This window comes from Wyeomyia smithii, chromosome 1 (genome assembly GCF_029784165.1).
Source record: "Wyeomyia smithii strain HCP4-BCI-WySm-NY-G18 chromosome 1, ASM2978416v1, whole genome shotgun sequence".
NCBI lineage: Eukaryota > Metazoa > Arthropoda > Insecta > Diptera > Culicidae > Wyeomyia > Wyeomyia smithii.
This window is the reverse complement of record NC_073694.1, coordinates 59,829,273-59,856,365: the sequence shown is the minus strand read 5'-3', so window position 1 is coordinate 59,856,365 and position 27,093 is coordinate 59,829,273. Positions and strand designations below refer to the sequence as shown.

Sequence of the window (27,093 nt, the reverse complement as noted above, 5' to 3'; positions counted from 1 at the left end):
GCATCACGGATATGGAGGAGATTTGTGTTAGTTGTTTGTCGCGTTCCTTTTTCGAATTCCTCGTATAAATCGCGAATCTACTCCTATTGATTACGAAAGAGCAACGACGCGCGCATCTGTCTACCCAACCAAACCCCAGAGACGTACAAATGTTCACGCAAGTTATTTATTTCAATTTCATTTATTAAATGTTCTCTACCTCACCGTGAGAAAGCAAACGGGGATTCGGACTAAATTGGGGGGAGGTGGTGGTGATTAGGAGCCTGAAAATAAACCCAAGCTTAAGTCCTTTGATAATCAAAAATGGCCTGCTTCTGAACAAAATTCGAACTCACGACCATCGGACTCTGTAACTCTGTGGCTACCAGATACCTTCCGCAGTTTATAAAGGAATTACTTCAAAAGACCAACCCACGGTTACGCTCTAATCTATCAGGTTGCCGCATGAATATCTCTGATCTCATCTGGCTCATGCATTGGGTTCGCCTCCACAAACAGCACACGAACCGTGGTCATCTTTGCTCAGTCATAGCCTTGGCATTGTGAATATTCCTTGGTGAGCGAGAAGGTTTTGTACCGATCGACGTTCCCAGCTTCATCTCTCTTGATTTTGAAAATCCAATCTAGCCTAGCACCGAATCGTTACAATCTTCAAAATCTGCTATAGAACATTCAAACCCCGAAAACCGGTAATAAAGTCAAGGAACTTATCAAGAAGTTTGCGCCCCCGTCCGCTTCGCCCTGTGATCACTTCCATTGAACAGTGAACACGCTCTGGTCGCGAAGGGAGCGCGGTATCAGAATCTTCGTTCCCAACGGATGTCGGAATAGTCACAATGGACAAATTATCGCAAGGATTGTGGAAGGAAACCAGAGCACATGGTTTTAGTATGAAAGAATATACTTCTTCTTCGGAGATCTTTGTCGTCGTTTCTATCATTGCCCATAATCGCTGAACCCAAATGGTCGAATCTCCGGTGCAAGAATGCCTTATTTCCCAACTCCTGAATCGAGAATCCAATCGATCACCAGCATGACTAGTGTTAGCGTGCTTCACCTGCTCATCCCAAGAACCGCTAGCAAGAGCTGTCATACCACATCGTCTTCTCGAAACCAAGCAGTTTTTGAAATTGCTCTCCCAGAATCAACCTATCAGCTCTTTTATTGTACTTGCACAGTGTATTCGTCATAAGAGCTTTATCCCATAATCAGGTTATAGAGTGCTGCAGTTTTTAAAACCGCCCGATCCCGTTTCTTGCTACAAATATGCTACAAACGTATAGTGAAAGCCGGATATAAAAGAAAAAATAAATAACAGGTTTACTACCGAAATGTTCGGGGCTTAAAAATAACTATTGGATCCTTTTTCATTACTCTACCTGTGAGTACGAAGTCATCGTCTTGACGGAGACTTGGCTGAAAGACAATATCAATTCCATGCAGTTGTTTGACCAAAGCTATTGTGTATTCAGGAAGGATTGCGTTTCGGAAAAGATTAATAGAGGAGGAGGCGTTCTCATAGCTGTCAAAAATACTTCCAGATCCACTCTCTGTTCAGTTCATATTATTGATCATAGAGAAGCTTGGTAGTTTGGTTTCTTCTGTAGCAGTATCATTATTTGTGCATAATACTCATATGCTGTGCGGAGGCCTAAATCTTTCGGATTCGTGCTGGTGCTTTGCCCAAGTTGTACCCACTGAATCAACTCCCGTTGTGAATACTTTTATTGGTGATAAGAGAAGGAATCATTTGGACCTAATACTTAATCTCTAAACATGGATGAAGTGTTTGCATTGATGTTTGACCTTACAGAATCTTCTGAAGCGCTCATTTCAGTTGACGTTTCGTATCCTTTATTCTGGCACACCTGGACTGTACGGCTCCCATAGGCTTCTATGAACCATCTTAAGATTAACTTCGTGTGCACAGGAACCACATAACCGATTTCAAAAAAAAACTGGTTTCAAATGATCGGGCTGTCTCCAAAACCCTTAACTTTTTAATTTCGTTATGATTGAACATATGGTTCAAAAGTTATGTAAAGAAAAGTTATCCTGAAGTTGTTTAAACTCACTCATTTTTCTCAGAGATGGCCGAGGCGATTTTCACAAAATTTGTGTCAAATGAAAGGTATAGTTGCCCTATAGGTTGCTATTGAATTTCATTGTAATCGGATTGTTACTTTGTCCGTTGTTCATAAAAATGTGAAATCACATAATGAAAGTAAGCATATTGACTTTCTCCCAACGATCACTGGCTAATTAAAAGGTAGAAAAGTGATCCAAATGGCCGAATATCATATACTACTCGACTCAGTTCGACGAATCCCGGGCAGGAGAGGATAACAAAATCATAACTCATCAATAATATACTTAGTTATGAGGACTTATCGTGTTATTCGAAAGATATTCACGTTTCAAACGTGCATATGAAAATATCATAAAATTTTGATATCATATCTCGCTATGCCTTCAAAGAGATGTTTGAGATGATTTTAAAATACCTGATTAAAAGTAAGTTTTTAAGTGGTAATTGTTCTATCAGTGTTCAATAAGTTGAAAATATCTGAAACGGTTATTTCCGTGATTTTTAATGCAAATTCTTGGTTTGTTATTGAAATATCAAGCTTTGTTATTCATATAGTCTTGAAGGAACAACATTTTGGTATTATTTTTTGTTATTTTACCAACTATGTAAACCATATTAAGATCAAAATGAGGTGTATTTCCAATAACTGGTTGTGATATTATAATGATATTTTCTCCTGCTCGGGATCGAGCATTTTCTGCATGTAGGGTGTTGTATCATGATCGGACCAGTCAGAAAATGTACCATGATTGGACCATTTTTTTATATGCGAGATTTCTTAACTTTTGAACAAAAAAATGTGTCAAATATGTAGCAGCATCATCAAATAACTTCTTCTGATGATGTTCAGAAGGTTTCATCCAGATGCTTAAATATTACTACTATTAGAAATGTTTTGAAAAATGAACTATTTTCAAGCACAAATTGCCCTTACAATTGTTATCAAGGCTTGTTTTCAAGCAGTGCTTTAAGAATCAAATATTTAAATATTGCAGTATATTTTTCAGTAATATGTTTCTGCAACATCTCAATTCAATGTAGGAGCACTTTCTATATGAAATATTTGCTTTAAAGTTGGAATTATTGGTGAAACGCGAAGGCCTGTTTTGTATCATCATCGGACCAGCATTGAACCATGATCGGACCAGCCTACATCTGAGACATCACCGTTACACTTTGCTTAGGCTTGATATACCCAATGAAGGATTTCACGTTTAATTCATTGGAACAAAATGTAAATTATGAAGCTTATTTTCTATAAAATAAAACCTCACAAAAACGACGTAAGGTTCACTACACTACACTACACTACACAACACTACACTACACTTCACTACAAACAGCCCATTATACTTCAAACAGGGAAAATATAACTCAGTGTCAACCTAATTCAAGAAGAACTTTTTTCCGCAAATTTTCGACCAGTTTAGGAGAGAATCATATATTAAAATATATGAAAGTTTATATTTGTGAATGATTGGTTGTCATAGCTTTCTTGAGGCATCTCGAAGGCATCTGTCACAGCTTTATAAAAACGCTCGAAGATACCAAATACAATGACGAATATGACTAAGGTTTCTACGAAAAGATTTATGACATAGCACCGATAACTTTCTTCAATTAACCTTGAACTGTGGTTGAACTTTTAAACAGTATGAAATAATAGCTTTTACTCTTTTAAGCAACTTTATCAAATAGATACGATAGCGACTAACAAATCAGTTTGAAAAAATAACAGATAGTGCTTTCGGGAAGAGATAGCCAATCTCACTTAACTGAAATCTCATAGTTAGTAGCGCTTTCGCGAGATATTTTAACAAGCAGTTGAAATGTTAGGAAAATATAACGTTTTTAGCCGTTATGTACTCGGCAATTTTAACACACGTATGTACTCGGCAGGGTACCCGGGTACCCACCAAAATGAAATGCTTCTTACTTCTTTAATTCTTGACCGATTTTCAATCTTGACCCGACAAAAGATTGGAAAATTTGTCTATTTTTAGTATACGGGACCTAAAGAGCCATTGGTCCCCATATGGTTCCTGCAAATCTGGATCTCCGGGGCCAGGTTCCAGATGCGAGACAAATTTTAACAATTGGCAATAAAACCAAACAATATTAGTATCGGAATCCATGAAATCACTCCAGAAGTTGACTTTCATAAATTCTGAGTCCATTTTCCGAGTTATCCTTGAAATGACCACTCTGGAGCAGATTCCTGTGGGGCCCTATATGGCTACCAACATGAGTGGATAGAAACCCTAGCAATATGCATATCAAAATTCTTGAAATCACTCCAGGAATCGATTCACATCTATTTAGAGTCCAACTGATAGGTTGTCCTCGAAATGGTCGTACCGGAGCAGATTCCCATGGGGCCCTATATGGCCACCAACATGAGTGGATAGAAACCCTAGCAATATGTATATCAAAATTCCTGAAATCACTCCAGGAATCTTTTTTGAGTTCATCTGTCAATTTGTCTCCAGAAGGCTATTTCAAAATCTTATTCGAAGCTTTTTCAGTTCAGAATGTAATGATAAAGGCTTTATATTTTTATTTAGAGTTTTCTGGTCCATTGCAAATCGTATATTATTTCAAGTTCAGGCTGAAACATAACAAATATAAAAAAACTTAGTAATATGAAAAAAAAAAAACAAATAACAAAATTAGCAATCGTTGCAAATGTCCTTGCTGTGCTCGTTGCATATTGGCTTGCAGCATGCTGTACACGTCTTCTTTCTCTTCCTGCGTTTATTGTCCAAATTTTTGCAAATGTGGCAGACGCCAGCTTGTGGTACTCTTCCAGTTGAGTCTCGTTTGAACGAGGTAGATGTATCAGCTGCAGTTGTTGATCGGAGTTCTTTGCCAATAACTTGCTCATATGCATATTGCTAGGGTTTCTATCCAATCATGTTGGTGGCCATATAGGGCCTCACGGAAATCTGCTCCGGTGCGACCATTTTGAGGACAACTCATCAGTTTGACTCTAAATAGATGTAAATCGATTCCTGGAGTGATTTCAAGAATTTTGATATGCATATTGCTAGGATTTCTATCCACTTATTTTGGTGGCCATTTAGGGCCCCACGGGAATCTGCTCCGGTAAGATCATTTCGAGGACAACTCACCAGTTGGACTCGAAATGGATGTAGATCGATTCCCGGAGTGATTTCAAGAATTTTGATACCAATGTTGTTCGGTTTTATTGACAATTGTACTAATTTGTCTCACCGAAACATGCTCCCGTAGATCCGGATTTACAGGAACCAGATGTGGTTACAGGTTCATGTCGATCCCAGATTCTGAAAGTAGACAGATTTTCCAATCTTTTGATAGGCCAAGATCGAAAATCGGTCAAGAAATGAATAAGCAAGAAGCATTTCATTTGTGGGTACCCGGGTACCCTGCCGAGTACTTATGTGGTAAAAAATTTCGAAGCCCCCCCCTTCGACCCCCCTTGTTTCTACAAACAGACTTATGATGGAAAATGGTTTATTTCCACTAGTTAGGAGCATTCCATAAGTTTCAGCTGTCTATGTTGACGTTATCTTTGGTTTTTGAAGCAATAAAGTCTAAAAAGGTACCCGGGTACCCTGCCGAGTACATAACGGTTAAGAGAACGGTTATGGGGAGCTGCGTAGCCGCAAGGTTACAGAGTCCGCTTTGTCAAGCGGATGGTCATGGGTTCGAATCTTAGTAGAATCAGGCCATCCGATGTCAAAAAGGACTTAAGTACGGGTTTATTCTCAGGCTCCCCACCAGTTACCCTTCCTTTACGCTGGAATCTAAAAAGGCCTTTGCGTGACTTCCTTTTAACAAAAAATTAGTCTCTCTTATCAATTAAACTGGCCAGAAGGACGCACGACGTAACTTCTCCAGGGAATTATAATTGGTGATATTTGGCAAGAGGAACGAGTATCGGTATAGTAGAACAGTAAGCGTGTAAGGAAGAGTAGCACATTACACACAAGCACTGATGAACAATAATAATAAGCATGCCACTTCTCAATAGAGGTATTGCTATTAACAGAAGTGCGGAATACAGCAGACACCCGGGCATATCTCACAATAGATCTACGCAGTGAGGAAGCCCATACAGGAAAAAAAAGAGAACGGTTGGTTTAAAATTAGAGGAAAATGGAACAAAGTAAAGCTTCTGAGTGCTTTAACAGAATGGACACCAATTATTTTTCAATAATTACATACATGTCAGCAACATACACTATTCTAACAATTTAGTGAGGAAGTTTGGCTCGAATTAGTAAAATGTTAATAGAAGTTTTAAATTTGGAGTGAAATTTATATAATATACATTATGCTATTCACCGCGATCATTGGTGCTTATTACGGGAGAGTTTACGGTAAAATCAGAGTGAAGTGAACACAATCCTATTACGGGACTCACGTAGGGTAACAAAACGTCGCAAAGTGACAACTGCTGTGAAATCTGGGTTATTATGAGTTTCATATCACTGAAATGAAAATGGGAATAGTGACGTTTTGCGTTGATATTTTTCACGACCATTTTGAACAAAGTGATTTCAAGAAGATGAGGAAGGTTTAAAACCGATTGATTCGTGATCTAATGATAATATATAGCAAATTTATTTTTCAGTAACGAAACTCTCTTTGAGACTAACAAGTTTTTGCGGCTTATGAAACGTAAGAGAAAAAAATGATCTTTGAATTAAGTTTAGCGGTAGGGCTTAAAAGCTTCGTCTTCTCGAAAAATGTCCTCATACAAAATTTCAGCTTAATCGAACTTCGGGAAGTGGTGCCACAAAGCGGCCAAAGTGTCACTTTTTTGACATATGAAGTTCATGAACTATTCGATATCGAAATTTTTTGCATGCCAAATGTCTTAGAAATGTATAAAACGTCGAGATCTGGTGTTATCTCGAATAAAAAAATCGGAAAAACTCCACTTTCTGAGAATTTTTGTGCTGGGAATCTCATTTCACTTTCATTTTTATTTTCACTTTACTGTCAATCTCACTTCACGGAGCTAGTTTTTGTCACCTCACTTTAGAAGGAATCGGGAATAGGTCTCAAAAAGTGAAGTGAGCGTGGGAGTAAAATATATATTTCACCGAGAAGTAATTCCCGTAATGAGTAACATTGGCTGAATATCGCACTGAATATGAGCTGTCACACTTCAGGCATAAAACTTAGAGAATTGCAATATTCGGCAAATTTGTAGTACTATTTGGGGACTATAAATTTGTCATACATCGTTTCTCGAAATTGTAGTGGTTGAGTAAGCTATCGGTAAAACAAAACGGCAACCGAAAATACCTCTCAGAAATTGAATAGTCAAACTTGCCGTATTCTAAACTCAAATATAATTCATAACGTTTTCGAAATAATATGAAAAATGTCCGAAAATAATTTAAGAACCACGAAGAAAATTGATAAAATCTAATTTATCAAGCCCACACCGAACATCATGCAAGTAGAGCCCAGCACGCGAAGCGGAAAATCGCTTGAAGTCTCAGAAGCACACTGGTCCGATTATGATACATTTTTTGGTCCGATCATGATTCACCCTGGTCCGATCATGGTACAAAATCTATGATCAGGAAAAACGATGTAATTGAATGAATTTAAGTCGGATTTGCTATAAATTGTTATTTTTGTAAATTAGACAGATAAACTTTTCCGATACATGTATTTTATTTAGGATTCCATGTAATATTGATGGTGAAAATGTGACATGAAAAGCGATGTACCTTGAAAATAGTCTTAATTGGTCGGATCGTGATACATTACCCTATGTGCACCTTTTTTTTCGCACACACTTTTCTCAGAGATGGTCTGACCGATTATTTCTATCTTGGTGTCAAATGAAGGGCCTATTTACCGCTTAGGTTGCTATTGAATTTCACTGTTATCAAACTTTTTGTTTTGGCGCTGCGTCAGAATGTGAAATCGCTCTTATATCTCAGAAGCTATGAACATAATTGAATTCAAACTAATGGGCTTTTAAACCCTTAAACAATTAATTTCATAATGTTTAAACATGTGGTTTGAAAGTTATAGAAAGAAACGTAGCCTGGAGACTGTTTAAAACTATAGCTACGATCAAAATATGTGGCCTCAACATAATTTAAATTTGATATTATATTATTTCAATGTTTGCGGCCTTGCTCGGAATTGAAGGTATAGCAATCACCGCAAAAACTAAAGGTATAAAAGTGCTCAAAAGGGCCGAATGTCGTATATCACTCGACTGAGTTCGACGAGCTGAGCATTTTCTCTCTCTCTGTGTGTGTGTGTGTGTGTGTGTGTGTGTGTGTGTGTGTGTGTGTATGTGTGTGTGTGTAACGCTCTCCCAATCTCACTCGATGTTCTGAGATGGCTGAACCGATTTCAATGAAATTAATTACAAATGAAAGGTCTAATTGTCCTATAAGACCCTATTGAATTTTATTGTAATCTGATTTCTAGTTCAGAGGTTATGTATCAAAATGTAAAAATCACGAAACATCAATATCCCAGAAACTACACAACCGATTTGAACAAAATTAGTTTCAAATGAACCGGCTTTTTAAAAAACCCTTAACTTTTGAATTTTATGAAGATTGAACTTGTGGTTCAGAAGTTATGGAAAGAAACGTGTTCTGGAGACTATTCAATCTCACTCATGTTTCTCAGACATGGCTAGAACGATTTTCATAAAATCAGTGTCAAATGGAAGGTCTTGTTTCCCCATAAGACCCCCCATAAGATTGCTTTGCCTGTTATGTTTAAAAATGTGAAATCTAGCTATAAAAAGAAACATATTCCGAAGATTACTTGGACTCACTCACTTTTCTCAGAGATGGTTTACCTGATTTCCATAAAATTAGTATCGAATAAACGGTCTAGCTGCCTCATAACACCCTATTGAATTTTGCTGTAATCGGACTGTAACTTCGTCTGTAATGTATCGAAATGTGAAAATCACGAAACTTTATTATCGCAGAAACTACACAACCGATTTGAACAATATTGATATCAGATAGACGGGCTAGTTAAGGGTTAACTGATGAATTATGATTGAACACGTGGTTTCAAAGTTTGGCTGCCCTATATGTTTCCTTTTCATTTGATTGTAATCAAACTTAAGCAACCGTTATGTTTTAATTTGTAAAACAACGAAAGTCTATTATCTCGAGTATTAAACGACTTATTTGAACATAACTAGTATCATACAAACGAGTCATCTCTCAAACTTACAAATAACAAACTTTATAACAATTTGATATGCTGTTCAAAAGTTTTGGAAAGAAAAGAAATTCAAAGACTATTCGTCACTATACTTGTTTTGATCAAAATATATGGCCTTAACATGATTTAAATGTGGCATCGTACTATTTGAACGTTCCCGGTATCGCTCATGATTAAATTGTTCGAAATTAAGAGTCATTTCTTTTATTTCGATATTTCTTAAGCATTAACATTACGTTAAATTTCATATTTTATACTTTAATTACAACACCAATATTTTAGAACCCAAAGAGTGAATATACCTTTATTGGATTTAAGCATTGTAAATGCATGTAAATCAAGTTTGAATGAGAAAGGCTGAGTCTGACCGCTAGGTGGATTAATTTAGGTTTTTTATAATTGAATCCCCCATGGTACGTGCAATAAATGCAAAATACCCTGAAATTTCAGCCAAAGCGGTTTTGAGATTCCGTAATGAGAAGCGGAAGAAACTCGGTCTCGGTACCCTCAAGTATGCTTTTGGGCTGCAATATGTATGCAAAACACTTTGTTAGAGAATTTGATGACACAATATGCAGCCATAGCCATGGCTCATAAACGCCTGGACCAGATGGATCCTCCGACTGTGTTGATGAGATGTGCTGTTGAACTGTGCGCGCCATTGAAAGCAATGTTCAATCTGTCTTTATCACGAACACTGTTTCTGAAATGTTAGGAGAAATTGTTCATAGTTCCAGTTCTTAAAAATGGAAACAAAAGCGACGTACAATAACTATCGTGGAAATACCTCAGTTTGCGCTGGCTTGAAACTTCTAGAAAAAACCCAATGAGTGTCTTCGAAATCTCGCTAAACATGTGAACAAGCCACAATTTCACGTTTTTCAATGAATACAAGCTTAATCTACTCGTACAAATAAGATTTTTTGATAAAAAGTGAATTCTTTTATCAATAAATCTTATTGGTAAGAGCAGATTTCGCTTGTATTGATCAAAAAACGAGAAAATTTGGCTTGTTTACATATGACACATGGGCCCTTTTCACATGTTTGGCGAGAAATGTCTATTCAATTAAAGCGACGATCACCTTGGATCGATACGGTGAACTAACAGTCAAATAAAAGATAGTTGGGCGAGAACAGGAAGGCCGAATCGCGATTCCTAATCCTTCACGAGTTAGAATCAATATACATAGAGAGCCTTTTGTTTGACCTCGTTGTAGGACCCATTAATTATACATGCAAAACGCGGCGTTCTACTGAAGAATTTATACCGCCACCGACACGAGTAGACAACTTATAAGCAGAACAACGGAAAATCGTCCCGCGCTAGGGACCTCCGCCTCCAAGGTTGTAACAAACGACTAGCTCAGGGGTTACATGGACCCTAGGGTCGGCTTTCCACTGCTTTTTGAGGAGGACTTACGACCAATAACTAACCTGATTCAAAGGGAAGATAAATTATACAAAACAAATCCTTCCTAATTACTTATATTAAAACAACATTTCATGGAAATACTGGTACGTTGCGGCCGTCAGGAACTGAAGACTGGAACGTGCATGCAAGGGAGAAGGAGAGTGACCCGGAATGACATACTTGCAGCAGATTTGCCGTGTTGAATAGCGCTATTGTGCAATGGCCGTCGCCTCGTTGCACAACGTATCTTTCGCCCTATCCACCGTGCTCGTAGACGAGGGGGAAACCCTTCGGTTTGTGCCTCGAAAAGCGTGGGCCAGGCTCAACCGGACCTCTTCAGGCCTTCTCCAGAACTTCCGTTTCCCACCGTCGAAAACGTGTGACGCAACGATAGCGTGACTCGCCGGTCACTAGCACTTCCGCCAGGAACAGTGTGCCTGCTGCGTATGCCTTTATTATTCGAAGTCCAGCTGCCGGTCGAAATCCTCTCAGCTCCGATCAGCTTTTGCTGCCGTTTCACGTGGCGTTGATGGCAAATCACGCCCAACAAATCAAATCCAGCGGCACGTGGAACAAATCGTCCTCGGGTTGTGAACTTCTCTTTGTAAACCAGCGGTTCTGCGGATCTTTTTGTAATCCAGCTGTTCTATCAGTGTCCAGGAAAACACGTCGCGTTTTTTTTATCGGAACTCGTGTACTCTTCGATGGCTTATAATCTCGGTTTCTACATCCAAGCGAAGCAGGCAACAACGATCCTCACCCTGCCGAGGTCGACTTCCAACTCTTCGTTCAGCTTTCTCTCAACCTCTCCTTCTCCGCCTCCTTCTTCACCATAAACAGGATACAGTTGTGCTCTGACGAACATTCGCCCGGCCATTGCATTCAAATTGCTCCGTATCATTTTTAAGGTTTTTTATGGTCTGTACAATATTTCAGTTTTTTTTTTGACTTCATGCGTAATCTTTGACACATATCGTCCCCTCAATGCTAGAATTAGATAACTCCAAAATTGACGTTTCGAGGAAAACGAGTTTGAAAATTTGAGCTATTCTGGTGATGACGATTCAAATTTAATTATTAAAGGTTCAGATTTTATGAAATGCATCCATATCGTTTCAGGCCCGTTATAGCAACGAAAAAATCAACAAAAAACCGAGTTATTTAGTTTTACTACAAAATACGCTTGTTTTTCTTCGAGATATATAGTTTTTTTATTGATGAATAACACTTTTTCTTGTGTTTCAACGAGTTTTCGATATGTTATAGATGTTATTGCTTCACCACAGCAAACATAAAATAGCATTTTCACAGGGAACGCATTAACTATTTCCGAGTCTTGTGCTTTCGAAAATTCTAAGTGGTGACTCGAAGTCGGCCATTTTTGGATTCAATGAGGTTTCACCTTTAGGTTTGGAAAGAGAATGAAAAATTATTTATTGGACTTATAACTCATGGCTTGCCCAGAATATTGTTGATTATAAAACGATCTCAGTTGCTATCCAGCATCGTCGGTTGCTGTTTAACATCCCCGCTCAACCGAACAGTCCCAATTTTGTTCGCAAAATTTGAAATGGCCCTTGTGGTAGCGGCTTCGTGAATATATTTGCAATTTGCTCGTTGGTTGGTACATATAAAATCTCGAACAAGCTTTTCGGGATCTTCTCACGGATAAAGTTGTACCGGATATCCACGTGCTTCATTCGCTTATGGTCCCGAGGTTCCTCTGCGATTCGTATACAAGCTTGGTTGTCCTCAAATATTGGCACTGGTTGATTGAATGTAGTACCGAGCTCACTCCTCAAATTCCGCAACCATATTGCTTCACAAATGGCTTGGCTGAGCGAAACATATTCTGCTTCTGTTGATGATAGTGCCACAGTTGTCTGCTTTCTGGTTATCCAGGACACTGTTGCACCGTAAGCGCTAAATTGCTCGTTCCAACTCCTCGGAGCCTGCTTCAGTCCGTACAATGACTTTTTCAGGCAGCGTATGAGCTGTGGATCACCGTTCTCTAGTCCTTCAGGTTGGCGCATGTAGATTTCCTCCTTGAGTAGACAATTTAGGAAGGCGGTTTTAACGTCCATCTGATGAACGAAGAACTCCGCCTGGTTTGCCACCGCCAACAGCACACGAACCGTAGTGATCTTTGCCACAGAAGCATATGTGTCTTCGTAGTCGAATCCTTTCCTCTGGGAATAGCCTTTTGCCACTAGTCTAGCTTTGTAACGTTCCACGTTCCCATTTTCGTCACGCTTGATCTTGAAGACCCACTTGCAGTCAACATGATTCTTGCCAGGGGGCTTCGGCACGAGCTCCCACGTTTGGTTCTTTCGCAATGATTCCAGCTCGTTGTTGATGGCGTTCCTCCAATCTGGCCAGTCGCTTCGCTTTCTCAGCCCTTCGATCGTTGACGGAAGGTCATCCACGAACATCTCGGCGTTCAGCGCATATGCCATCACGGTTTCGTCTATTGCCTTTGAAGAACCTGCGTAATGTTGAGCGGCAGAATTTGATCCAAAACTGGTAATATAATCAAGGAACTTACCGGGGAGCTTGCGCTCCCGTTCGCTGTGCCTCGTGATCACTTCTGCCGAGCTGTTGTCACGTTCTGGTTGCGAAGGGAGCGCACCGGTTGGTTCCTCCTCTTCATTTCCAGACACGTATTATGCATCATCTGGTTCATCATCTGATTCAGGAGTCAGTTGCTCATTTTTCTCAGGATTCTGCTGATCATCTGCTTCAACTTCTTCCTGTACACAATCGAGAATTCGTTCTTCTCCAGATTCATGCATAACCGGCTTGACCGGCTTAACTCCAGGCTTTACTTTTTGTTGCTCATTGAACACCACGTCTCGAGATATGATTATCGTCTTCTTCCTCGGATCCCAGATTCGATAGCCGTTGGTTGTATATCCTAACATCACATTTTTCTCGCTTCTCGAGTCTAATTTACTGCGCTTCTCCTTAGGCACCCAGGTGCAGGGTGGGGAAATGTACTGGTACACTACAGTATTCACACGACAGTAGCAAGATTTTTGTAATTACCACTGTGGAATGAAACACTACGCGACAGTAGCCGCTACCGAAGTGTCATACGATCTGCTTTATCTCTGGCTTTTTGTCACGAGTTAAATATGAACAACAATTCTCTCGCTCACTTCTCTTCATATTGTTGTCATTGTATAGACAATCTCTGGCTCGTGTGTTATTGACTGTAGCTGTCTGTGCTATTTATTGCATTTATTACGAATTAATTAGAGATCAATTTACTTAGCATCGATTTTTTTTTGGGTCCGAGGACGTTAATTGAATTTGTAAGATTCATGCTTTTATTGTTCTGCTTTTGCCTAAATATGCTAATCTTGGATGACACTTTCGCTACAGCGAACTATTTTCGAATGAAGAAGTTTAGATGTTGGGATTCAAATCTTCTGGTGTACACGATTGAAGATATTTTTCGGCAGTACATATATAGAAATTATTTATTTTCCATCTTATTACTGTACTAAACTGATTGCTAATTATTGTCATTCGTACAATGCGACAGTCGAGATATCAAAGCGGCCGGAGATCGGCACAAAAGAGAATCGTTAACCATCCGTGTTGGCTTTTAGTCACACGATTCTCTCAAGTAGAGAAGCGTACAGTTGAACGCTGCTGTCGCAGTCTGCTAGAGAGGCAACAGTACTTTTCGATACGGTGTCATGCAAAAATGTCAACTGTTCGACACACTGCCCAGGTGTATGCCACAGATCCAAACACACACAGTTTGTCAATGTTCTGCTTTCTTCCGTACCACATTTCAAAAGGAGTTTTTAATTCTACAATTGCAGACGACGGGCTTCGATTCAATAAGTAGGGGAGAACCGTACAAGACGCACCAGTTGGGTAAGATGGCCCACGCTATTAATTCCCCAAAATACTTACACATGTGGCTTTTTATGACGAAATTCATCGCTTTTCTCATAAAAACCCAGCTTCTCTACAGATCTTAATGAAAAAGTGTGCCATAATGACTAAAATACTCGAAAAACTGTGCAATTGGCTGTGGCTCTGTCCAACATGTAACTATTCATGAATTTTATTTAAGCTTTAATGATTAACTGACTAGTAAATAATACAAAAAACTATGGTTCCCCTAGCCTTTACACTTTTGGAGTTTATAATGCTATGAGTATTTCAAATTATTTCACTAACTTTCATCAACTTTTACCTTAAAACAAACAAAATTAAAATTGGGGCAGAATGCACTATGAAGAGCTTGCAGGAGATTGCTTGACAACTGAGAGCATGTTCCATTATTTATGATTTTACTTACGAGACTTCAAGTGCTTCTCGCTTCGCGTGCTGATATCTGCTAGTGGCATATTAGCCTACTGCTTTGGAGCATACTGACCTTTGTTGTGGTGCGTTTTGGTCACGGGCTTGTTTGGCGGCAGTGGTAATTTTTACCAAAAAAAGACAATGAAATCGAGTATTTTAAAGTAAACTTCGTCATGAACATGCAATAAATAGATCCTACAATCTTCCTACTCGTACAATGTCGCTTTGGAATGATTTGAAGCGCGGTAATTCGCGCAAATGCTTAACTGGTGCGTTTTGTACAATCCTCCCCTACGTAGCGGTTAATACAGTCTCGCCCCACATAGACTTCGATAATCTTGCATCTTCTGCATCCTTTTGCGCGACAAAATCTCCGGAACGACTTGCTTGAATATTCTCCACCTTTGTCACACCTGAGTCGTGCCACCTTCACGCCAAAGAAGGCGGTCACCTGCGCATGATAACGCTCAAACACCTCCTGGACTTCATCCTTGGATTCCAACAAGTAAACTGCCGTAAAGTGGCTAAAATCGTCAATAAATGTGACATAATAGCGCTTCTTGTTCCAAGTGGCTGGGATGAATGGTCCACAGACATCAGAATGGATCAGTTCTAGCGGTCGACGCGATCGTTTCTCTACTGCTTCTTCAAATGCGTTCCTTGTCTGCTTACCTGCTAGACATACTTCACAAATGCATCTGGGCCTATAAACTAATAAACTAGGCAGTGTTTGTAGTTCACGTCTTTATTGATTAAGGTTTGGAAAGAGAATGAAAAATTATTTATTTGACTTATAACTCATGGCTTGCTCAGAATATTGTTGATTATAAAACGGTCTCAGTTGCTATCCAGCATCGTCGGTTGCTGTTTAACAATGGACACTTTCGAAAAGTGGCAACATGTTAAAAATGTGATTTTTGCTGGCAAAACGTTGCTAGATAAAATTGACGCACCATGGATTTTGGATAAAATGGAGGTGAAAGTATTGCTATGACCCGAAATTTTATGACTGTTTCTCCAATGAATGTAAGCTGACCAGATTTTCTCAGAAGGAAAACGGGACACTTGGGAAGATAGTGTTCTCCAAATTTTGATTAACCTAAGCATTGATTGTTTTGCTGAACCTGCCTAATTCGGTACGAAGAAATATTTAGCTGATGCACAGTAAAGTGTAATTTTTGATAAAAATGGTCGTGAAATTTGTCGCAAAAAAATCGAAGGTTTGCCTAACAGTTATCATGGCTTCCATTGTTTCAACTTGTAATCGTTACTTTTTCATCAGTCCACATACCGTTTTCGATAGAGAAAAGGCGGGATACTACCAGGAAGGCACATAGGGCATGCAATAACTTCAACAAATTCCTCGGAAACTTAAAAATCCAGATAAACATTTCAAAAGGTCCTATCTGCTTTCATCGTTTTTCCGGAGCGTCTTTTCATTTGTAATGGTTCAGCTTTAGTAACTATTTTTGTTCAGAAGGCTAGAGTGACCTCTCCGCTATCAACTTGTGCAAATAACGTGTCATAAAAGGTGTTCAATAAGTTGTGGTGGTTGAATAAAAGTGATCGATCGAAAATTCGATCAAAGCAGATAGGACCTTTTGAAATGTTTCTCTAGAAAGATATTTTCCATTTTGCAAAACATTGGAACTCAACGGTTTGCAACTGTCACGACTCTGTGTGCATTGAAGCTTCATTCGAAAAATTTTCAAAGAGTATCCAAAAAAACGGTATAAATTGGTAAAAAGACGGTATAAAATGGTCGAAAAACCGGTACTGTCCCGTTCAAAACGATACGTCTGGGCAGCATAAATGAATATAAATTAAATTGAATAATTAATAAAATAGCTCAAATATCTCTTGAGTACTGTAACTCAACACAACCATCATAAATGTCATATGAGATGAAAAATGTAAGTAAGTAGTGAAAACTCTGCACCACATTTCGTGGATTTTCAAGTCGACAATAGATCACTTTAAATACCGTAAGCCGGGTGTGAGATTGTTCCAGTGGGGGTGAGATTATAATATACAAACCCAATGAGATGGTTCATGTCGATTACTAGACCAAACTTCCTTGAATAAGTTTCCTCGAACACTTAATCAAGAAAAACTAGTATTCTGACACGGAATCGGGAACATCTCGGTATGGTGTTTTTTAAAAAAATGACTTTGCCGTGTTTACGATTGCGGTGAAACTACTGAACCGATTTTCTTCATCGTTTTTTAAATGTTCGTTATTGAATTCCCCGGTCGTTGAACGATCGATGTTTGAAAAACGTAGTTTAAGGTGAAACGGGATTGTGGTCTTTTCCTATACAATTTTGAAGTTACAGTTTTTTTTTACTTTTGTAGTTTGAGCGTAAAAAAATCGGCTTCCACTAAATAAACAGCACTCATATTGCTACTTCAGGCATGCAACAGTTGTGAAAACAATTAATAAAAGTTTCATGTACGTAGTCTTCATGAATCAAGAGAAAATTAGATTGCAAAATTCGAGTTGAACGCGACCACGTCCCGTTTCACCTTAACTGTGCCGAAAAAAATTCATTTTTCAGCGCTCAAAATATGTTTTTCCGCGAAAAACACTCCCGTTTGCACTGAAAACAAAAAACTTATAAAAACCATCGTTCAGATACCCGGCACACTCCTAACCTAAAGAAATAATATGAGTTTTTTGATTTCAGTTGATCTGCTGCGTCGCTATCATAAACACCGCAAACCTCTGCCAAGAATAGTGTTTCGGGGAAACGGCCATTACTCCCCGAATAATTGGCATTTCTTATGAACAAACGTGTTTTTTTGTTGTTGAATAACTTAGCTTTCAGAAAATTACTACTCTTATGCAATAAAAAAGGTGCTACACGCTTAAAAAATCCAAACTATGCATTTTTTTCTTAAGCATAAAGGTATATAACCCATTAATAAGCTGTTGTGATTTACGTGATTTACAGACAGTTTAATTTGTGATTATGAGTTAATGGACTGATATTCTGATCATAAAAGTCCCACGAAAACCAGACGGAATCCAGCCATCAGAAAAGCAAAGCCCTGGTGCTACCTTCCGATTCGAAACTTGACCCTCTGTTTGTTATACACAGACCTCACTAGCCAACTGTTTAGTGTACAGGACAATTGCGGGGCTAGCACTACGATACTACTGACACTAACAGTCTCTCCCGAGCCGGGACTCGAACATACGACGACTGGCTTGTTAGGCCAGCTGGGAGGTCTTCATCAGCCATCAGAAGTTACATCTAAAAGAGCATCTGCTGCAAACATTCGCAGAAATATGAAAATCAGTTCTCTTATAACAGTTTTTCAAATTTTTGGCAGATCATAATTTGTCGATTTGCTGATTGACAATAAGTCTCTGAGAAATGATTTATTAATCAAGGTGCACTAGCATAACGTTTATTTAAAATTTTCTAATTTCAATTTTATACCATTCTCATGGTAACTTGGAAAATATGCCAAGTCTGTGGGGCGCAGAGAATTCGTATACATCGCAACAGGCATAAGCGACAGCTTTGGTCAATGCTTTTCCGCCAATTACCTAAGCTCAAGTAATTACCGCTGTTTTCTTACAAGCCGTTAATCCAATTTAATAAAGTTTTCTTCCCACGCTTCCAGCCCACATCAAAGGACAACGGGAGCACTGCTAACTGCAATGGCACCAGCATCCGTCATCATTGTCGTTATCATTGATGACGAAACTAGGGAAGCGCAGCTAGAGGGGGTAAAAAACATGTATCGTAGTCGGAAAGAGATGCAGCCTTCCCCACATTCACAAGCTGGTTACGCTAATGATCATAATCAGCATGTATTTTATCTGCTTACGTGGAAAATTTTGAAAACCCACCTATAGGCCTTTTTGATGTTTGCTGTATGGAGCATTCCAGGCCGCAGGATGCGGTCAGGTCATTAGTCGTCCCCCCTAAGAGAAAGTTTGCTCTTTTGGTTCTGCTCATCATCGCCTGTGCGTCATCGTGACACTCGGTGTTGGTACCCGGGACCTTGCGCCTGCATCGTTGCTTTTCTATCGCATCAACCGTTTCGTCGGCCAGCAGGTGGAAACGGCTGGGAAATAAAAGAACATTCCACAACACGCATTCAGCATTCTTGGCGGTTAGCGCATGCTGCCGAACAGCGACAAATGAAATTCCTTTGCACATATTTTTCTGCCGACAGTCGTCCCAGGATAATGGGCTAGCCCACATTAGTGGTAAAAAATCAGAGGTTTTAATACTTTCTTGACACTTGGAATAAACTTCACTGTTCTAATTTGAATCTTTAAAACGTTTATGGTCTTGTTACGCAAACACGAAGAGCAGAATGATGTCACACGCGCAGTTCATAATAATGGAAGGCTCATAATACCGGGATGACTGTAGCCCCATTCAGAATTCTCCTTGCTCGGAATTTTAGTGTCAACAGTCCCCATCCGATCCGAAGACAGCAGCATCGTTCTTGATAGAGTCTAGAGAATGATTGGTCTCGCACTTCACTACCGCCATCCAGCCCACGGTAGCTGGTACTACTTTAGATGCATAACTTCAGGCGCACACTACATTATCACCGAAGTCATCTATTCTTATCAACCATCAACCGTTTTGCGTGTTCCTGGAAACATGGCTCATCGGATCTGGGGCGCATGGGGAGGGATGGGCAGTGTCATCATATTCCATCACGTTCCGATCATCATTCACTTTTAGACTTTTGTTTTTCACACTCTCGCATCCATTTCCACAACCACCTGCACCTCCGGCGTATTTGCTTTCGAAAGGCTCAGTGTTAATTTTTATTTCATCCTAGCTATCTGCTTCCGTTATCCTTATAGCACCGTGACTGTGGGATCACTACAGGCTCATTATTTTAGCCTACTTCACGGAACCGGGTCGGGGCGGCCAGCGGAGAAAACTGTGGATATGCGCATGGGCGCAACTACGGGGTGACTAAGGGGGGCTACAGCCCCCCCTAGCAAGTTTTAAGCCCCCCCCTAGAATTTCCCAGTGAATAATTGTAGTCAATATAAATACATACTTCCTATTAGAGCATCAAAATCAACACAAATTGAGAAGTCATCATTCATTGGCTGAGAACTAGTACTGTGCCCAGGATCGATTCTTAAACCTAGCTCTCTTACTTACCTCACTAATAAGACGAGTGCCGTGGTGGCTCGTGCTGTATCAAGGAGTTGTTGCCATGCTGCTCGGTTTTGGGCTGTGTTTCGCCAGTTCCTCAGACGTCTCATCACCCGCAAGTCTCTTTCGATCTGGTCGAGCCATCGCGCACGCTGCGCCCCCTAGTCCACAGGGTTGCTGAAGAGAAGTGATTTCACAGGATCATCGTCCGGCATCCTTACGACGCGACCGAGCCACCGCAACCTATTGACTTTCGCCAGCTGTGCAACGGGGTTCTCTCCAAGCAGCGCGTGCAGCTCATGGTTCATGCACTGTTGTCATTATCCGTCGTCTGTCTGTACTCCACAATAGATAGTTTGCAGCACCTTCTGTTCGAAAACTCCAAGAGCGTTGAGGCCAGAAGCGTTGATGTATCGATTCCGTAGAGAACTACCGGTCGTATCAGCTACATCGTCAACTTTTTACTTCGTCGCACTAGACTCGATCGAAGTGGTCATGCCAATACCCCCACCACAATTGGTGTGTACGCTTGCATGTCTGAGAAAAAAGAGCCGTCGATGAGAACATGGTCAATTTGGTTTGTTGTACGTTGGTCAGGTGATCTCCAGGTGGTTTCGTGGATGTCTTTTTGGGGAAAGCTGGTTCTTCGGACTGCCAGTCTGCGCATCCCTGGCCGTTGTCGTTCGTGACGGTGTGCAGGCGGTGCGGGCTAATCACCGGCTTATATATGTTTTCCTTACCGACCTGAGCGTTCATGTCCCCAATGATGATCTTGATGTCTCTACGCGAGCAGTTATCGTAGAGTTTCCCCAGCTGTGCGTAGAACGTTCCTTTCTCTATATCGGGACGTCCTACGAGTGGGATGTAGGCATTGAGGATGGTGTAGTTGTAGAACCGGCCTTTTATTCTCAACAAACACAACGTGTCGCTGAACGCCTGCCACTTGATCGCACGACTCTGCATCCTGCCCAGCACTATAAAACCGGCACTCAGCTCATTGTTTGTGCCGCCCTGCGGCCAAAAACTCGCCGTACCTTCTCTCCTTTTCGGTGAAGCTCCTGGAGCGTAACGATGCCGAATTGATGAAGTTCTAGCTGATCCAGCAGGATCCGGTCGGCATCCGAGGCGTTAAGCGATCTACTGTTACATGTACCGTGCTTCTAATCGTCGGCCTTATTTCGTCACTAGATCATTGCGGGTAATTCCGGTTCGTTTTCAGTTCTTGATTGTTCGTAGTATGTTTATTTTGGAATGCTGCTTTACTAGGGCTGCGATACCTAGTCTCGCGACGGGGCCGCCGTCTTGGGTGTAGAGGCGAGACACCGCATTTCATAGTTCACCGTCCACTTCGGATCAGTCGCTGTTCGAGCCGCCCCCACCCTGAAAAAACAGACGCTCAGACAAGCTGCTCTCCGAGGAGAACAACTACCGCTTCCCTGTCAGCATACGACCAAGTTCCCACCGATTCCCCAATCTTCTCATGGTTGCTCGTATTCCAGTCGGTTCCACGTGGAGTTAAGAATATGACATTATGCCTTGGAGCACACTGGGATCTATTTTATGCCGACTAGCACGGGTGTACTGCTGGTACGCACTGCCCAGCCGTTTACCAAACCTAGTTCGCCTAGTAATATCGAATCAGTGTCAGCTGAAAGAGATGGTCAAGATATTCAATACATCTTCGGAGATTTATTCCCGATTGAAGTGATTTTGTCTTCTGTTACGACACTACTTTATGCGTTTTTAAATAGGCGCATCGTAACTCTTTTTCCTATTTTTTTTAAATGAAGTGTATGAAAACTAGCCCCCCCCCCCCCTAGAAATTTTCCTTAGTTGCGCCCATGGATATGCGGGATACTTCGCTTCATTTTGCGCGCTTTTGTTTAACTTTCTCTTTTATTTCATTATTAATGAAGAAAGGATAACTGACCTTGGGGTGAGTTCCGTGTTCTATCTCCCAGTAGCGTGTGTGATAAAAATAGTGGCTTTCTCAGGAGCGAGAATCTTAGAACCGAGTGAAGCGCTAGAACTGCAGGGTGCATTTTTTCCTGCTTCAGATGGTCTTTAATCGGGGTTTGAATATTATCGTTCTGAAGACCTATATTTCTCTTATTTTATGTAGCATCACCTCTTCATGAAAAGATTATTTACGTTCGCGTCCCGGCACTTTTCATATCAAACTTGTTGGAAATCAATTATATATGAATTATGTTGCATGTCAAAACAAGTTTTCTACATCTTTTCTTTCTTTTTTTACAGCTTTATAGTTTTTTTACAGCGAAAATAGTGACTTTAGTTCAATACCAGTCGAAAGTTGATCTAAAAAATATTTTTTCAATAGAACGTTTTTTTTTTGACTTCCCTCGAATAGGTTATTCTAATCACTATACATATGTGCAAAATCAGATAAAACCACTAAATGTGAATTGGAAGAACTTATTAGTTACTCAGACTCGAACTTTCACATGCGCGTAAAGGCTACATTGCGTAAAAAGAACAGTTTTTGAACCTCCACCCCCTCATATGTAACGAAACGTAACGCAGACCCCTCCCCCCATAAAAATTACGTAATGCTTTAGAAGAATTTGCTTAATAAAAATGCTCGTTTTTGAAGTGATCCAAAGATCCAAAGATTTTTTTGTTACGTAACGCTGATCTTACCTACCTCCCTCCCCTATGTAACAAATCATAACGCTCAAGGGTACCCCGCTCCCCCTATGAGCGTCACGTAATTGGATGCTGCCAAAGCTGTGATCAAATAGTGACAAATATTAAGATAAGCAATTGGAATTGGTTTTCATTTAATTTTGTTGTTCTTGGAAATAATACTATAAGTGCTATGGAAGTTATTGAAATTATTTAAAGATCAATCAAGTTACAGATTAAAAAAGTTAAATTCGTGTCATTTTCTGATAGCGTACTTTTCTTTAAATTTGAGCTATGTACAATAAAAAAGCAAGTATAGCAGTATCCATGCATGACAAATTGTTTGTTTTATATGAAAAAGGCATACTGTTGCTGGAGATCAGAACTGAAGTTTGAATCATAAAGAATACGAAATCACTATTCATGTTTAGTATGGTACTACTAACATAACGGGTGACAACTATAACATTGGATTTTTTTGGAGGCTCCCTTACTCAACAAAAAATAGCTCAGAGAACAGTGAGAGAAAGTATATGTTAGGTCTCTTTCTCTTTCTATATAACTGAAATTTTTGGTCTGGTTTTTGCATGCTCAGTGCTGCAAAAAATGACATCGAAACAAGAAGCATTGCGTTAGTGCATAGTACAGTTCATACACAAAAGCCTGGCAAAAAGTTCACAGTAAACCATTTCAGAAAGCGAAATTTTCCGGTTTCGACTGTATATAATACCTTGTAAACATTAATAATAACTACTCAGGAAGGTAGTGGAAGTCTGACCAAAGTTGTGAACAAAAAAAGCTTCGTTGTTCTTGTATAAATCATGATTTAAGCGTGGTTTAGCTTTCAATCAAGATGTGTATCAGAATGAATGTTTTTTGCGGGATTCCAGTTCTTCGAAAACATTATGCCGAATAAAGGTATCCCGCATAATCAAGAACCATAAAACGTGCCTAACAACTAGCTCGGGATATAGTTACGACTGAATGGGTTATCGTTAAATCATGTGGATTATCTTCCGCTTATGATTATTGATTAAGCGGGATGTGTGTTGGCTAAATAAAGCATCATCACTTCACGACAAAAACATCTCCATCGTATCGGACGGTAACTGGGTCGCGGCAGAAATGGTGCGATATCGATGTGTCTGGGACTGATAACGGATTGGAGGGTTGGTTAACGATGCCTACAATAGTTAAAAATCAATAGGTTTGCTATAGTGTAGACCACGACGGAAGGCGACAAGCAACGGGTAGAGTCAATGCTTCAACCGTTAGCTGGTGGAGGACATCACATTTCGATGTCGAGGAATTCGAGGAGGCAATCGAAAGTGCGCCCGAGGGTGGCAGTTAGTCACCACACTACCCGAAGCAGCATTCGGATCTGCAAGATCGGCGCTTAAAAGTGCGAAGAAGGCGAGCAAAAGGGTTTGCTTCGAGAGCTTATTTGCGCGTGCCAACACGAACCCTGGAGTAACACCTGCAGAGCGATCACCAGCGATCACCCTGGCCTACAGCTGTCGAGTCTCACGACCGTTCCAGTATCTCAGATACAATCCTGGGGTCGTCGGACAACCTACCAGACATCCAGTTCCTGGCCATCAAGACCACCATAAAAGTAGCCCCCGAGCTGTTTCAGGTTTTCATCTTGAAATGCTGTAATGGTAAAGTTTACAACATGGAGGATACTGAGAAGTGTGTTACAATCACCGCAGGAGTACCGCATAGTTGCATTCTGAGCCAGGCGTTGTGAAATATCATGCACCATTACTTCGAAGCTATCTATGAAACTCTTGGGGGTTCTGGTAGACGACAAGCTTACGTTCAAAACGATCACATCACGTTGTATCATATCATTGTAACAGAGTTAAAGTAACTCTCACTCTTTTTAAACTGATATTGAGCGTCAGCCGGGTCATTGTCTTAGTGAAAATCTTAGCAGTTATATAAATGATACGTCTTTATCATTATCGAAATTATTTGATCTGAGCCAATCCATCGCATGAAATCGATGAGGTAGGAAAGCACATTCTTAACCGCATAAACGACGCTAAAGTAACACAGCGTGTGCGAAATCACAGCACTTTTGGGGAAAGATGCTTTTCAAAAATCTTAGTTGTAATGGTCAAAAATCTCAAAAACAGCGCTGAAAGCATTACACATTAGGGTGGGGAATCGTTATATGGAAAAAACGAAATTTGATAGCAGGAAGCCAGAACCAAGTTTTTTTTGTTCTACTTGGAACCCCAAACAATCCTAAATTTATCGGAAGTCGATTGGTTTAGTCTCCGCTTGGCACATTGCATTTCATCGCATTGCTCAAAGTGGCTCAAACCATAGGTTTCATGACTTCAAATGGTAGGTTTTTTGATGTCTAACAACTTGGCCGAAGACATCAAAGAGCTAGGGTATCCCAAAAAAATATTGGAGCTGTTCAAAGGTGAGTATGTCGAAATTTATGTTGCAAATCATTTTTTCTGCCAACACTGCCAGTGTACCGGCGTTAGTCAGATTTCCATCAGAAGTACTCTGAAACACGTTGTAGATTCTACCTACGACTAGAATATTGACCTGAATTTGTTTGTTTGATCCAGATGAGTGTATAAACTCGGTTATTTCTGATGGGAATCCTACTGGCGCCGGCACATTGGTAATGTTGGCAGAAAACAAGATTTTCTGCATTTAAATCGACATACTCAACTTTGAACAGCTATAGCTCTTCCTAGGCACATCCTAGCTCTTCAGTGCCTTCTGTAAAGTTGTTAGGCATCTAAAATACGATACTTTTACATAATGTAGTGCATTATTAGATCATTATTGAGCTCTCTAGAAAGGTGAATGCAAAAAAGTAGGTTTTCCCATATAAATTTTCATACAAATTTGAATTGCAATGCGCCAAGCGGAGGCAAAACCAATCGAATTTCCGGTAAGTTTAGGGTTGTTTGGGGCCTCAAAAGGAACCAAAAAAACTTGGTTCTGGATAATCGATCACTTTTCCCCACCCTATTACACATACATCTGATGGACTCGTGTTGCGAAAGTTCTGTTGTCTGCGATTTTAGATACGGGAAATCCCGTTGGCGTATATTTCTTTCAGGAGCGTAAAAATGAATTTCGGTAAGAATGTTCGGGGCATTGATTTCGCCTTTTAGGAAAAATCGCCTGTGTGACAAAGCGCCGCTATCAAGTGTTTCAAGTCCAAGAAGCTGGCAGCGGTCTTCATAAAAAACGAATCTCCTCCGGACTACTTAGCAGAAATTTTGAAAATAAGTCCTAGCTGTCTATTCGCTTTCTTCAAAATAGTGTGTTTGAAGTGTGAGAGCACTATGTAGCATAATACCCAGCTCTCGACCTTGAGTTACTCACTGTAAAGGCTGTCCTGTAATGGTGCAATCAAATAGTATCGGTGTCATTTTACGTTGAAGGGATATAATGCTGCATTAGGAAATGCTTACAGTCATGCAATTATGGGAACCACAGAGAACAGACGTTCATCTTCTTTTCAAAAGATGTGTAAAAACTTGCAACCGTCATTCGCCACTAAGTGGTAATGCTCCCGCTCACTTACAAACCAAGTACTGATATCGATAAAATATCGATACAGCAATATTTATGCAGTGCAACTGGGGCACCACAAGACAGATGTCGTTAGTGTATTCACGTATTTTGATACAAATTTTTACACACGATTTTCAAATTTCTTTATATGAACATGAATGTCTGTTCTTTGTGCGGGAACACCACACTACAAAACAGTTCTCCATTCTCTGAATTTCGATATAGTTTGCAAGGATCTTGATAATCTCGCAAATGTTAACATCATCCGCGTAAAATATTGTCGATTTCGTTGATAAAAAATACAAACAGCAATGGTCCAAGAACGCTTTCTCGGGGCACTCCAGAAGTATTGCAAAATGTCTGAAATTGGACAGAACCTGTTTTTACATACAGCTCTCTATCAAACAGATAGAACGGTGCTCCCACAGACCGATATTATAAAAAAAAATGCACCAAAAAATCTGAGTACACCATTCGATTCGTTATGACGTCCAGAATCTATGATCAAAATTTCAAAATCATCGTACGGTACATTTTTGAGTAATGCCCTTTTGAAGGTCGTAAAGTACAAAACCGTGATATAAAAACAACGAAAAATTTGTTGAAAAGCACGTTTTTTAACCACAATTTTATGAAATAACTTCAAAAATAGTTTCTACGCTTTCCAAGTATTATATTTCAGGACATTAGCAATTGGTGAAAAGATTTATT

General features: G+C 40.0%; 1 protein-coding gene across 1 annotated transcript in view; it reads right to left on the bottom strand.

The window, feature by feature from the left end:
- Nucleotides 1–27,093, bottom strand: part of LOC129733811 (tyramine beta-hydroxylase) — a 42,415-nt gene that overhangs the window by 2,540 nt on the left and 12,782 nt on the right. The gene's annotated exons all lie outside the window — the stretch shown is intronic.